General features: G+C 31.4%; 1 pseudogene; it reads left to right on the plus strand.

The window, feature by feature from the left end:
- The first annotated feature begins 10,262 nt into the window (after positions 1-10,262).
- LOC125837434 (L-tryptophan--pyruvate aminotransferase 1-like) overlaps positions 10,263-14,355 on the plus strand; it is a 16,214-nt pseudogene continuing 12,121 nt past the window's right edge.

The raw sequence follows: 14,355 nt of genomic DNA on the forward strand, positions 1-14,355 counted from the left end.
AATTAGCACTACCTTGGGTTACGTGGTTCAAGATTTAGCTCAAAGAGAGGGTGAACCTAGGAAAACCATAGTGCCCATGATCCTAGCGAAACAATAGAAGTTTGTCGGCATGCATTAATGGCAGAATTTTTTTTGAGGGATGCAACCTCTTACTGCAATTGTGGGCGATCGAACACTTCCACAGATGACCTGACACGGTAGACTCTTCCTTGGTTATGGCAACAAGATTGATAATCATCCAAGAAGAATGGTAGGTGTCAACAACCCTGTGGGATTCGTAGACTGGCAGATCTTTTTGACAGAACTCGACAGCTACCGCATCCAATGGAAGCTCTATTGGCTATCCACCTTCCATGTAACAATAAGAGGCGATGAACGTTATTTCATTGAGCTTATTGGCTTAAACGGCGTTCAAGTACCACACGCTCCCATCTTGGAAGTATGTTGTGGACTTGCGGATTATCTAATCCAAAGTCATACTTAAATTGATCCATGTTGGATCGGGGTGGTATTGCTTGAGTTTATCCAAATTGATGGAGTACTCGAAGCGGGTCATATGGTTGAATGCCGTTTAAGCCAATAAGGTTAATGAAATAATGTTCATCGCCTCTTATTGTTGCATGGAGGGTGGATAGCCAATAGAGCTTCCATTGGATGCGGTAGCTGTCAAGTTCTGTCAAAAGATCTGCCAGTCTACGAATCTCATAGGGTCGTTGACACCTACCATTCTTCTTGGATGATTATCAATCTTGTTGCCATAACCAAGGAAGAGGTCTACCGTGTCAGGTTGTCTGTGGAAGTGTTCGATAGCCCACAATTGCAGCAAGAGGTTGAATCCCTCGAAGAATTTTCTGCCATTGACGCATGTCGACAAACTTCTATTATTTCTGCTAGGATCATGGGCACTATGGTTTTGTGTGTTTGGGAAGTTGGGAGCGACCATGACTGCAAACAAAAAACAAACAACAAACAAGTTCTAAACTCCATTTGGCATAAATTAGGCTTGATTTAGTTATTATGACCACATTGACACATAATATGTAATTTGTCTAAAGGGTGTTGTTGCCCTTTAGACGATGGGGTGGCTACTAAGAGTATTGACACCAAGGGTCCAACCACCTAAGGTTTACAAATCATTTATGACTTAATTAAGACTTGTAAGAGTTGGGTAGACACAGACTTGAAGAGGTTCTATGCAAGAAGACACGTGGTTCCACGGTAGTAAAACTATTTGCATCTGTCATGCCTCTGTCATCTCTCTAATATATAGTGTTTGAAGAGAATTGGATTTGTGAGATGTGCAAAGTCACACACCATCACGAGAAAAATATAAAAAATGAAGAGGGTCCCAATCGAGGGAAGAATGAATGGAATGTCAGTTTATCAAAGCAATAAACACTTAGCATTTAAATGGAAAGTAATAACATATAGACAATTTTAAGGAAAACAGTAAATAAATAAATAAGAAAAGAAATAAGCATATAAGCATGTAAGAAATCCAACATATAAGAAAGTTGGGATATGGGATTTAAGCATGAAAATACTCAAATAACGGAAAAAGGAAAAGGGTGAAACATGGAAATAAACAAATAAGAAAGAGGGAAAGGGGTGGAACATGGAAAATAGACAATAAATAAGGAAACAAATAAATAAGCAAAAACAAATAACAACTTAACATGATAATAACCAAACAAACAATGAAGTAACCAAGAAGGAATAAACCCTACATAAGCATGAAACACGTAATGGTTAGAACCTAGAATCCCCAGCGGAGCTGCCATTCTGTCACGCCCCATTTTTCGAAAAAATGGGTTTTGGTGCACCACCTAACAACTCTTTTGGATTTTGAGTGATGTGAAGAATCGTCACCTAACGAGTTAAAGAACGTTAGGGCACACATCTAACCTAATTAAATCTTCCTAAGGTCAAACGAACAAGAGATCAAATAAGGGTTCCAATTACCTCGAGGAGAAGGTGTTAAGTATCCCTCGAGGTCCACAAAGGTGGGTCTCGGGCATTTCTCATGCAATTTTTGTAGGGGTTACAAGTAACAATTAAAGTCTATTTTATTATTTAGTTAATTAACTAAACATGTGAAACTAGGTGATAACATATTAAATATACATTAAACATAAAACAGTTATAGAAAATAAGCAAGAAGACAGAATTATACACAAGTATATAGGGGAAAACCATTTTTTTTTTATTAAGCTACCCTAAACAATTATGATTATAAACAAGTAAAAGGGAAAAGGGAAGGGAGACCCTAAACCCTAAACAAACACACTTTACGGATCAAGGCTCGACATATTATTCAGTTAGCTTAATATTCGAAAAAACAAAACCAATGTTTGTCGTTTAATTGTGCATTGATTTTCATCATCTACGTAAAGGGCCCAACTGCCCCTACTCTACCTTCCGCATATATCACGTCCTAAAAGGTACCTAACGTCCGCGCTTAATATCCAAGAGGCATTGGACTGCTATTTAGGGAGGTCTTAGACTAAAAGTAAATATATGCTCCTAATTAAGCCCTCTAAACACCAAACAAAACATATTGAACATCATTTAGCATGTAAAAAGCTCATATTGACCTCTAGATTTTAATTTATTAGCATGCTAGCAAAACAAACATATTTAGTGACAAATCTCATGCTAAGTATGTGGCATACAAACACGTAAACAGACTTCACAATAATGTAATAATTAGCTTTTAGAAATGGGCAGAAAATTGTGAGCAGACAAAGGTTGATTTTATTCGCTAATTAATATTAACAAGGAAAAATTTTACACAAAAGTGGCAGAAAACTGATTAGATGCACAAGTTATCAGTTGATTTAAGTGGCCAAATAGTTATGCACCATGCATAAATTTATTTATTTATTAGCAGTAATTAATCATGATGAATCAGTTTAAATAGGCGCAAATAGGGCAGAAATCTATTGAAAACAACAGTTAATTTAAATTAGTGATTAATCTCAACAGGGCAGATTTTAAATTGAAAATGCAGAGGCCGATTTATTAATTTTATATCATGAAACAGTGACAGAAAAGGGAACATAAAGCAGAAAATAATTTCATCGTGCAGATTTGGACAAGACAGTTAAGATTTTAATATGCCAAAAAATTAAGAAAATATAGACATGCTGTCGAACTGATTAACAAGTGGACAGATGTTGAACAATTAGTTAGACTAATTAGTTAGATCCTAGTTAATTGACGTGTTGCTTTTTATAAAAGGACAGACTAGTGCTTAAATTAATTTTATTCATTTTGTTTTTATCGATTTATCACATGGGCAGAGAAGATTAATTATTAAATATGTTGGTCATACGGGCAATAGTAACAGAGCACAATTATCAGCATGCCAGAATTTAAATTATGTAAGTCTTTAATATGGTTTCTAAATAAAAAAGTATGCGTGTACAAACAGATTATTAAGCATTTTAGCATTATATTATTTAACCTCCTACGTAACCTAAGTTAATTTTAAAATCAAACCAAATAAGAAATCAACAACGTGAACAACTATATTACTGTTATCATAAACTAGTAAATATACATTTATTAACATCTAACAAAACAATTAGAGAACAAATGATTAATTTTAAAAGTAAGGAGTAATAACAAGCAAAGGAAACCTACTCGGCTATTAAATCTCAACAAGATTGTTTAAGGTGTAAATCAGGCGAGCGCGATAAATTTGGACAAACCAAACACACACCCATAAGCATGATTTCTATCACAAATAAATAACGCTAAATAAACATGTTGCACGTAGATCCCTCCCCCTTTAGACAATCCCCAATTTATTTCATATATATACTAGAGTTAGAGTTTGAAGTTATACAAGTTAATACAAAATCGAATAAAATAAATACTCAATATAAAATAATACAATAGCTTCAATCCGATGTCCCTTCCCATGGCGATTCTTCAAATCCCGAACTTAAGTTCAAAACCTGCTTAAATAAAGGAGGTAGTGCGCCTCCAGCATAATATGAAGAAAGCATGACAATATTTATTTAGCACATAGGCAGAATAGATACATACTGATTATTTCACAACCAACATAACAAACAACGAATATGACATCACATATAAAACATCACACTTATCAAGAAAGGAGAAGAGAACTGACCTGTGTGCTTTTTTTTTATTTGTTTCAAACATACAATAATATTAAAAAAATAATGCGAAACGGAAAATAAACTAATGGAGAGCAACTAACTAATTAGGAAGAATATTTTATCGACAATGAAGTATTTAGCAAGATCTCCAAACCGCGACAGCAACACAGCAAAAGGAAGCTCAAAATTTACCAGAATTCCTCTTATTTTTAAGAGTAGAGAGTGTATTTTTTTTAAAGTCTGCAAGTGTCTTCCTAATAATGAAAATAGAGGTCTCTTTATATAGTGAAGGGGAGGGGCACATAATAATGGAAGAAAATTATTTTAAGATCAATCAAATATTTTTCCTTATTTCAAAGAAGTCAAATCAGATTTATTAATTTATTTTTATCAAATATAAAAACAAGAAATCTGCCTACTTTTAATTAAGATAAAGGAAATCAATCACAAATTTAACCAAGTTCAAATTTACGGGCAATCATGATTTCGCAGGCAAGGGAAGGGAATAATAATTCATAACATATAAAATCAACAAAATATTTACCATAAATTAATTTAAGCAAATAAGGAACCAATCATCGTATTAATCACACTGATTCAATATATCACCATATATATAATCACAACAGAATCTCCAATCAACTCACTATCTATGTAGTCAAAGTTAATAACTAACATTTTTTAAGAAAGCCTATATCACGGCAAGGAAAAAGCATGAATTGATCTGAGAAAAAGGGAAGACAATCAGTAATTTTACACCCAATCTTACCAATTTAGTCAAGAAATCAGCAGCCAAGATAATGCTAGAAATACAAGAGCATATTTTCACACGACCTACTTGTGAAGTAGACAAATCAACCCATCAAAAAAGCAGAGATGGAGCAGACTATATTCAACAAGACTCAAATACAATGATATTTCAGAAAAGAAAAATGTAAACAAACATAATTCCTAGATCGGAAAATTCAAACTATTAGTTCAAACTTTAAAACGAAATGATTTTTACTTTTTGTAGAGCAAGCATACACTAAGAAATCTTTAATACAGAAAATTATTCTAGAGATAAGATAATGCTTAAATAGAAGAATGTACCGCAAACGGATCCTTTATCTAAAATTTGGGAAATTACTGGAGCTTTTAGCTTGTTTACTTGTTCTCATAGCTGCTGGTCGTGGCTTTAATGCTCTTGTCGCTATCATCCTCGAACTCGCCGGAGAAGAGAGGAGCGGAGGCGTCCAGGGGCTCGCTATCGCTGCTGCTTGTCGGAGTCGCTGGAGCACCCAGACCAGAGGAAATTAGAGAAGAGAGAGGGAGGGTGGAGTTTGCCTGGCTGCTGTCATCTGCGTGGCTTGTCCTTGCCGGAGCTCGCCATTGTTGGCTGCTCTCGCCAAGCTGCTAGTCGCCTGGGATTTCGTCGAAGAAGAGGGTGAAGAGAGGGAGCAGTAGCAAAAGATAATGCTGGCGGTTGTCCTCGTTGGCTTTCGTGGCTACTTGCTGAGGAGCTCTCGCCGGTGGACAACAGCTGGAGCCGCTGCCTGGTGGTCTTCGCCGGAGCATGGGAGAGAGAGGAGAGGAAGAGTCAAAATGAAAATTGATTAGGGTATGGGTCTTAGTGTTGGAATATGAAAGAATAGTTATTAGATCTCAACCTTTGGATTAGAATAGATGAACGCTTGAGATTAAAAGTTGGAAATATTCGCCAAGATGGGTGTATGAGATTACACATGAGATTTTAAGAATTTGACTGAAAATGGCTATAATTGCAATGCATAAGGCTTCAATTGAAATGGATTTAATTATGGAAGGTTAGAATTGAAAATGAGAAAGGGGCTAGAATTGAAATAATTCGAATAGATTAGGCTATTGTTAAACAAATTGAGGAAGATTTAGGAAATGCTATCCAATTAATAAAATACTGCACATATTATAATATTTTTATACAAATTAAACACACTAAAATTTTAAAACATTTGAGTAAAATAATTATCTCGAGTTTAACTATCGATAAATATAATAATTTAATTTGATAATAATAAATATAATAATTTTGTTTTGTTAATTATGAATACTAAAATATATCATTTTTTAGACAAAATCGATTAAAATTTTAGACTCGAAATATTTTAAAAAAAAATACGTATTTAATCAAATAGCACTTCCAAAAGAGTTATAGGTCGGTCAAAGTTGGGTGTCAACACTCTGCTACTAAATTTCTTGTAAACTCTGAAAACTCTTTATACCATTCTGAAAAATAGTATTCTCCTTTCAACATAAAAGTGAAACACTTGGGAATCCTTTCATTCCCTTAAACTATTCTCAAAATAGAAGTTTATAATTTATCTTGCTCTTGAACTCATGGTAACTTCTCAAAAATCAATTCAAGAAAATAATGATCGTTTAACGATTCTCGATCATAATCACATATTAGGGTTCATGTGGGATTGTCAACATGAATAATAACTCAATGATCTCCAAGCATAATATAGTGCAACTCATAATCAATAGTTTAAAATTCTTAAACAATAACTCGACTCATATAAGAGATTCTCGAAACAATGAGTATAACCCTAGATTTCACTCTTAGTAATTGAAATGAGACATAGGACATGAGAACAAACTCAGTCTATCACTATGAATAACCTTACATACCTGGAAGAACAAAGTTCTTGACGAAACTCGAAAATTGTCTTGAAAACCCTAGATTACTCCTCTTGGATCCTTGCTCTAAGACAAGGACGTCTTTAATGAATGTAATGAGGTTGATGAACACTGCCTAAACCCTTAATGAGATGAAAAAACATTGGGTTTAGGTTTAGAAGGAGGTGGGAAAAGACCAAAAAACCCTTAAATAAAAACTACGGAGGGTTCTACACTTTCGACCTACGACTATTACGTTCTACGTCCCTTACTGCTCATCCATAGAACCAACTTTAGAAACCTAAAATTCCTTTAACTTCCTATGAGATATTTCTACGATTTGTTACGGTCCATAGACCCCTTCCGTATAACGTAACTTTAAGTCGAAAATTTCACTGTCTTGATCACTCCTACAAGTCCCTTCTTCGAACCTTAGATCCTCTCGTAGGTCTAAAATATTTAATAATTTTTTCTTTCTAAATGTGGAACCATTTTACAAGCACCTCCTACGGCCCGTAGAATTTTTTACGACTCAACTTCTGCCAATCCGTAGAACATATTACTAGGACTTGACATATTGGAAAAACTTTATTTTATTTCTACGGCTCCCTTACTATGGCATGTAAGACTTCTTACGGTCCATAGGTGGGTTCCGTAGAACCAGTCTCAGCAAAAAAATTTATAACTTCTTTTCCTTCCAATTTCAAAGGTATTACAATATCTATATCTTGGGAATATTCGTCTTTGAATGAGATCAAACAAATCAAGAAGGGGGTGGGGAAAGGTTTATAAACCCAAAATAATGCATAAATACACATAAAACTCATGAACTCAACATGCTAAACAAAAGGATACTTTTAGAAGAGTTAGTACCTTGGATTGGAACTAAATTAGGGGGGAAATAGGAGGGTATCTATCTTTCATATCCTCCCCAGCTTCCCAAGTTTCCTCCTCAATAAACTGATTTCTCCATAAGACCTTGACTGATGCAACAACTTTGGTTCTCGACTTGCAATCAATCAACATAAATACTAGGGCTCAAGAAACTTTAATAATTATACTTAAATAAGTGAGTGTCTTCATTGTTTTGTCTTGATGAAATCAATAGATCTGTCTATCTACTTGAAAAGAGAGTGAAAATTAGAGCAGAACAAAAATTCATATAGTACTAACTCCACTGATATGAAATTGAGGTATAGTTTATTGATTGAGTAAATAAATATCGAAAAGAGATCCAAGGATGAGATTTTCTTGGAACATCTGACTTATTTTATGATTATGCTACAACACTCTTTGTTACATTCTTGTAACGATAGGATTTCAGTCCTTTCAATGGTTTCTTAGGGACAAATCCACTATATTGACTAACTTAGGAATCCTTCAACAGTGGGAAAAGAAAAAGGCAGAACCCAATTCTCTTTAGATTCTAATTCCTTTTTTGACTTTCTGTCTTCCTGTACTCTATGTTCTTATTGGTCTTTCTTCCTATTTTCTCATTTTTTATCAATAAATTTCTTCCTCAAAAGGAGTTAACCTACTCATGTTCAATGACAACTATAGCATAGCTGCACTAGGTTTAGTTGAACCTACTACTTTAAGTGCAAGAAGTGATATATGTAAAAATTTACTTAAAATGCAATAAATAATAGGTATGAACCTATAACTTAAGAAATGTAATAGGTTCAATGCTAAGACTTTTATTGAACTAGTAGAACTTAAATCATGAATCCATCTTTGCTCATGTTGGCATGGAAATTGGCTAATAAACTATGGCTAGAACGACCATTGGATTGAGAAATTTCAAATTTCTGTCCCCAGCCAAATATATAAGTTGAAGCATCTCATCGGATCTATATTACATTTAATCCACAATACTCAACCAAAATAAGGAATTGAAGGAAAAAAAGGAAGAAAACAATACTCCCTAGCTATAGACATTCATATGTTTTTTTTAATAAGTAGATAGATAGACATATCTATTGATTTCATCAACAAAAAAATACAAGGTGACATTCAGTTATTTAAATATAATTGGTATAGCTTCGAGCCTTAGAATTTCTGTTGACTAATCCATTTATTGGATGAGAAAATCATTGAATGGGGAAAACATCTTGAGTGATTTCATATTATTTTATGTTTATATTTTTTTTTTTAAAAATTGTTCCCAAATTTATTTTTTAGGATTAAATTTGTCTAATTTTCCAAAATATAGTTAGGAAAGCAGTAAAATTTTGCATGTCATGCACCGCATAATAAATGTTAATGCTCTACAAATTTATAGCCCACATTGCCCAAATCAAGGAAACAATAAAGTGAAAGCAAGCAGGATCTAAAAAGAAATGTATAAAGAATCAATATCTACATATTAATCTGCTATTAAAAGCAAAATGAGAAGAAAAAATAGGTAGACCATTCAGAAAAGCTTTTAGGTTTCCTTGCGAATCATTTCTTTGCTTAAACCTGAAGAGAGGACTTCAAATATAGGTTTGATATATAAAGGGTTGATTGGATAGGTGGTGGAGAATAATGTGACAGAATTGGTAAAACTACATCACATTTTCTAAACTCTTCTTTTTGCTTATTCGATGAAAAATAATAAGAAGTTAATTCATTTATGTAGAGTAAAAACTACATTTTCCTAACATGAGAATAAACATTCAGAATGAAAAGAATTTTTCTAATTAACTTGCTATTTCACAGTGCATATTTTCATCTTCACTTACAATTGATAGATTATCTTTTTCAAAAAAGATGTATGAATAGTTTTATGAAATTATATTTTATCAAATATTAAGTCCATGTGTTCTTATAATTTTTACCATTAGTTAAATTGAAAATATTATTTATTTAAAAGAAATATATCATTTATTTTTACACAAAATTAGTTAAAAAAGATTTGATTATTAATTTAATATATTTTAAAGAAATAGTATGTGTCTTAAATATTTAATCTAATATCATTTATTAAGGGATGTACTTATCAAATATTAATTCTTAAATTTTGATAAATACTTTTATTTTTTAAAATTAATTTAACTGTGTATTATACCTGTACCATCAATACTATGCTTGTAAGTATCCTGTCATTAAATTATGACAAACAAACATGTGTAATTTCAATATTAAGTAATTACTAAGCTATGTAAGTTAACCTCACCAATTTCACTTACCATGTGGCAACTTTTCAAATAGACACTTCAGTATTTATTCTCCTTATTACATTGAAAAATTTCAGGATAACTAAAATTAAAATTAAATGAGAAAAAATCAAGATTAGAAAAGAGATAATTGCAATTCTACTCCAATTAATTAGAGAGCCTTTTGTGGAGATTGGCAGGTGCAATTAATAAGATAATAAAAAATTTGTGTATTGATTAAAAAATACTTTTTATGGTAATTAGATTTGTCTCCTTCTCAATATATATCCAAATCTATCTTCTTCTCTCATAAATTTATTTGTGATTGATTTAAGATTTTAGAAAAAAAAAAAAAAAGATGTGTGGAACAGATGGTTGTCTTATCAAATGTTCTTCAGTCCCTTGTGCAACTCCAGAAAATGACACTAACATTACTAAAAAAACAGTGAATACCGGCCTAAAAATTTTTGACCTTAAATGGAGGTCGGTAATTTTCGACCTTCGAAGGTCGGTATTTACAAGTAGTCGGTTTTTATGCAAAATAAAGCGGGAAAATCAAATTCCGACCTCTGGAGGTCGGATTTTTTTCCAGAAAAAAATGAATTACAATAAAAACCGACCTCTTGATGTCGGTATTAAACAAATAACAAATAATACCGACTTCCATATGTCGGTAAAATTAAATAGTATGTAAAAAATAAATTAATATAAAATACCGACCTCATGAGGTCGGTATTTTTTATATTTAATTGAGAAAATAATATCGACATCAAGAAGTCGGTTTTTGTTTCTGGGAAAAATTCCGACCTCCTGAGGTCGAAATTTGATTATTTTGCATAAAAACCGACTTCTCGATGTCGGTTATAATACCGACTTTGGAATGTCGGTAAAATTAAATAGTATGTAATTAAAATACCGACCTCATGAGGTTGGCATTTTTTCTAATTACTATTAATTAAAGAACCATCCGGAGGTCGGTATTTTTATTTCATCTATTACTTTTAAAAGCGACATCCGGAGGTCGGTATTTTTATTTCATCTATTACTTTTAAATGCGACATCCGAAGGTCGGTATTTTTATTTCATCTATTACTTTTAAAAGCGACATCCGGAGGTTGGTATTTTTATTATTACTTTTAAAAGCGACATCCGGAGGTCAGTTTGTTGTTCATTTTACACCTATAACAATTTTTGTATACTATGAAATTACGTTGATATGAAAACCAACAACAAGTAGTCGGTTTTTATGCAAAATAAAGCGGGAAAATCAAATTCCGACCTCCCTGAGGTCGGAATTTTTCCCAGAAAATGAATTACAATAAAAACCGACCTCTTGATGTCGGTATTATTTTCTCAATTAAATAAAAAAAAAATTGAGAAATATTTTGATTTAATTTTATTTAAATCGTCTTCCGGAGGACGATTTTGTGTAATATAAAAAACAAAAAAATTATAATATCGACTTCTGAAAGTCGGTAAAATTAAATAGCATGTAATAAATTAATATTTTCAATTAACTTTAAATAAATCGTCTTCCGAATGACGGTAATTTATACAAGTTAAAAAATAATTTAATATAAAATGCCGACCTCCCGATGTCAATATTATTTAATTAACATGATTACTTTTTAATGTGATACCGACCTCATGACGTCGGTATTTTTTTATTAAATCTAATTACTTTTAATAAAAGCGACATCCGGAGGTCGGTTTGTTTAAAATATTCCCATTAATAATCATAATTTTGCTATTGTGCATAATACTAAAATTTCATTTTACACCTACAATTAATTGTTCAAAAAGTGTAACAATTTTGTATACTTCTATAAATAAAAAGTTAGAATTCGTGGAATAAATAAAAAAATATCTATAATCCATATTTAGAGTATGAAACTACGTTGATATGAATTAGGAGATAATTATACTTATATTTCTAGAGTAATGTACAAATTGTATCAGTCCTTCGTCTAATCATGAACTTAATATCTGATGTCATGATGTAGAGGTGAAGAGCTAACATATAATCCATTCGAGTATGAAATGCGCGCGAGATAGCTAGTATTATTATATACGTTCGATCTAATTGAATGGATGTTAAGTGTAGTGATCACCTTCTAATTATGATGACATGTAAACGATACACTATCGGAGTATAAAATACGTTGATTAATTATATACTCCTCAAGTAGTTTAACAAATCAAGTCTTATATACTAGTGGTTTAGATATGAAATACATTATCAATTAAAGAAATATCGATGATCAATTCAAGGAGATTTATATATTAAATTTGATATTGATAAACTTTTGTTGATCAATAAAATTAAATTTATATAATTAGGAGTTATATAATTTAAATTTATAAAATTAACTTGATCGATAAATTAAATTTATTAAATTAAACTTCTGTTGATGTGTAGTTAAATTATATATATATATATTTGATATTGATAAACTTTTGTTGATCAATAAAATTAAATTTATATAATTAGGAGTTATATAATTTAAATTTATAAAATTAACTTTATCGATAAATTAAATTTATTAAATTAAACTTCTGTTGATGTTCAGTTAAATTATATATATATATATATATATATATATATATTTAATTATATACTCCTCGAGTAGTTTAACAAATCAAGTCTTATATACTAGTGATTTAGATATGAAATACATTATAAATTAAAGAAATACTGATGATCAATTCAAGGAGATTTATATATTAAATTTGATATTGATAAACTTTTGTTGATCAATAAAATTAAATTTAATGTATTTCATATATACATATACATATATATATATATATATATATATATATATTTAACCCACTATAAACCATAAATCTTCATTCGTCGGTTCTTCCATATCTACAAAAGTGAAGCATATGGATTCTTCAAAAATCCTAGTATATTATCTTCCAAATTTTGCTACAAAATAATAACGACAAAACATATGGATTCTTCATAATTCCAGGTATATTTTCTTCAAATTTTTGCTACAAAATTCTTTAAATTTTTTTTTATAGACTTGAATTTTACGACTCAATTATGTGTTGATGTCTTTATTATTCTATCTCATTCTCTTTCTCAATTTTATGGCTGAAATTCATGGGTGATGTGAATGTTTATATAAGAAAATAACAAATTACTAACGGGATTCGAGTTCACACTTTCTGGAATTGAGCTGATTTTTTATCAATAGGTATGCATGTACCGATTTGTTAAAGGTTATTTAACATTGTTGTTTGGATCCAGTTACTCTTTACTCTAGCTCTCCATTCTCTCTGTGTCACTCTTTCTCTGTATTAAATGTCTATGACATTGAGACTCTTTTAGGAAGAAATAGACAATTGTTAGGTCTATAGTGATTAAAGCCCTTTCAATCTAGAATTGAGTTTGTTTGTCTTACTCCAATTTCCTTCAACCCTCAAATGGAGCTAAGATTTTTATTAAGGGAATTCAGAATGTAAAGAGCTAAACACACATAACAAAAATAAGGAGTTTCAACTCTACTATATATACATAAGAAATAATTTTGGCCTTATATATAGGGTAAGTTTTTGACTATGAAACCCCTTCGGTACCCTGGCTCTGTCCCTACCCTCAAATGTGATTGACTTGATTGATGACCTACTGTCATTTAAGTTTGGGCCACAATCACTTATCAGAACTCTGTTATGATTGGCCGAATGCATAAATTTGCATATATGTGGAATAAGTAAACAGTTGACCATGACTTTTGATGATCCAGAAAGAAAAAAAGAACAATTTCATGCAATATTTACATTTATATTATATATGTACACGAAAATGGAGTGACAAGATACTATACAACTCCTCTTGTATGAACTGATACTATTTAAATGTAGTAGGAGCTATCTAACGGTAGAAAATACGTGTTTCTTGTTAAATGAATCAACTTCACAAACATAAAAATTGAAAAAATCCCAACAACATTAGTATATTGAGGACAAAATTACATTGAAAGCTCAAATAAAGTGGTGGGTAAATACCCTATGCAGGCTACTGGTTCAAGTTCAGTACATCACTCATATTGGTATCTTCAAAGGTTCAAAATGTAAGTTTTAATTCTTTTCAGTCACCTGCAATCAAAATTGTACACAAGTTATACGCCGACGTGCAGGTAAAGAAAAAGCTATTCTTTTGGCTTATCGCGATCTTGAACGTGATCAATAGAGCTTAAATGTACATTTAGCAAGCTAAATCTACTAATTTAAACCTTGCACATGTTTAATCAACGTAGACAATATAGTGAGTTTGTTTCTGATAGGCCTTCGACTGAAAGAAAGAAAAATTACAACATTAATCTCACACACTAAAACATAACTCAAAAAATTATGTGATCTCACAAATTTGTTTTTTGATATTCTCCTTTATAGTAAGAAAGTTTTTATGTAGCAAATTCCTTCAAAAAAAAAAATCTGCA

This window comes from Solanum verrucosum, unplaced genomic scaffold (genome assembly GCF_900185275.1).
Source record: "Solanum verrucosum unplaced genomic scaffold, falcon-dt-bn FXZP01000147.1, whole genome shotgun sequence".
In the NCBI taxonomy this organism is placed as follows: domain Eukaryota; kingdom Viridiplantae; phylum Streptophyta; class Magnoliopsida; order Solanales; family Solanaceae; genus Solanum; species Solanum verrucosum.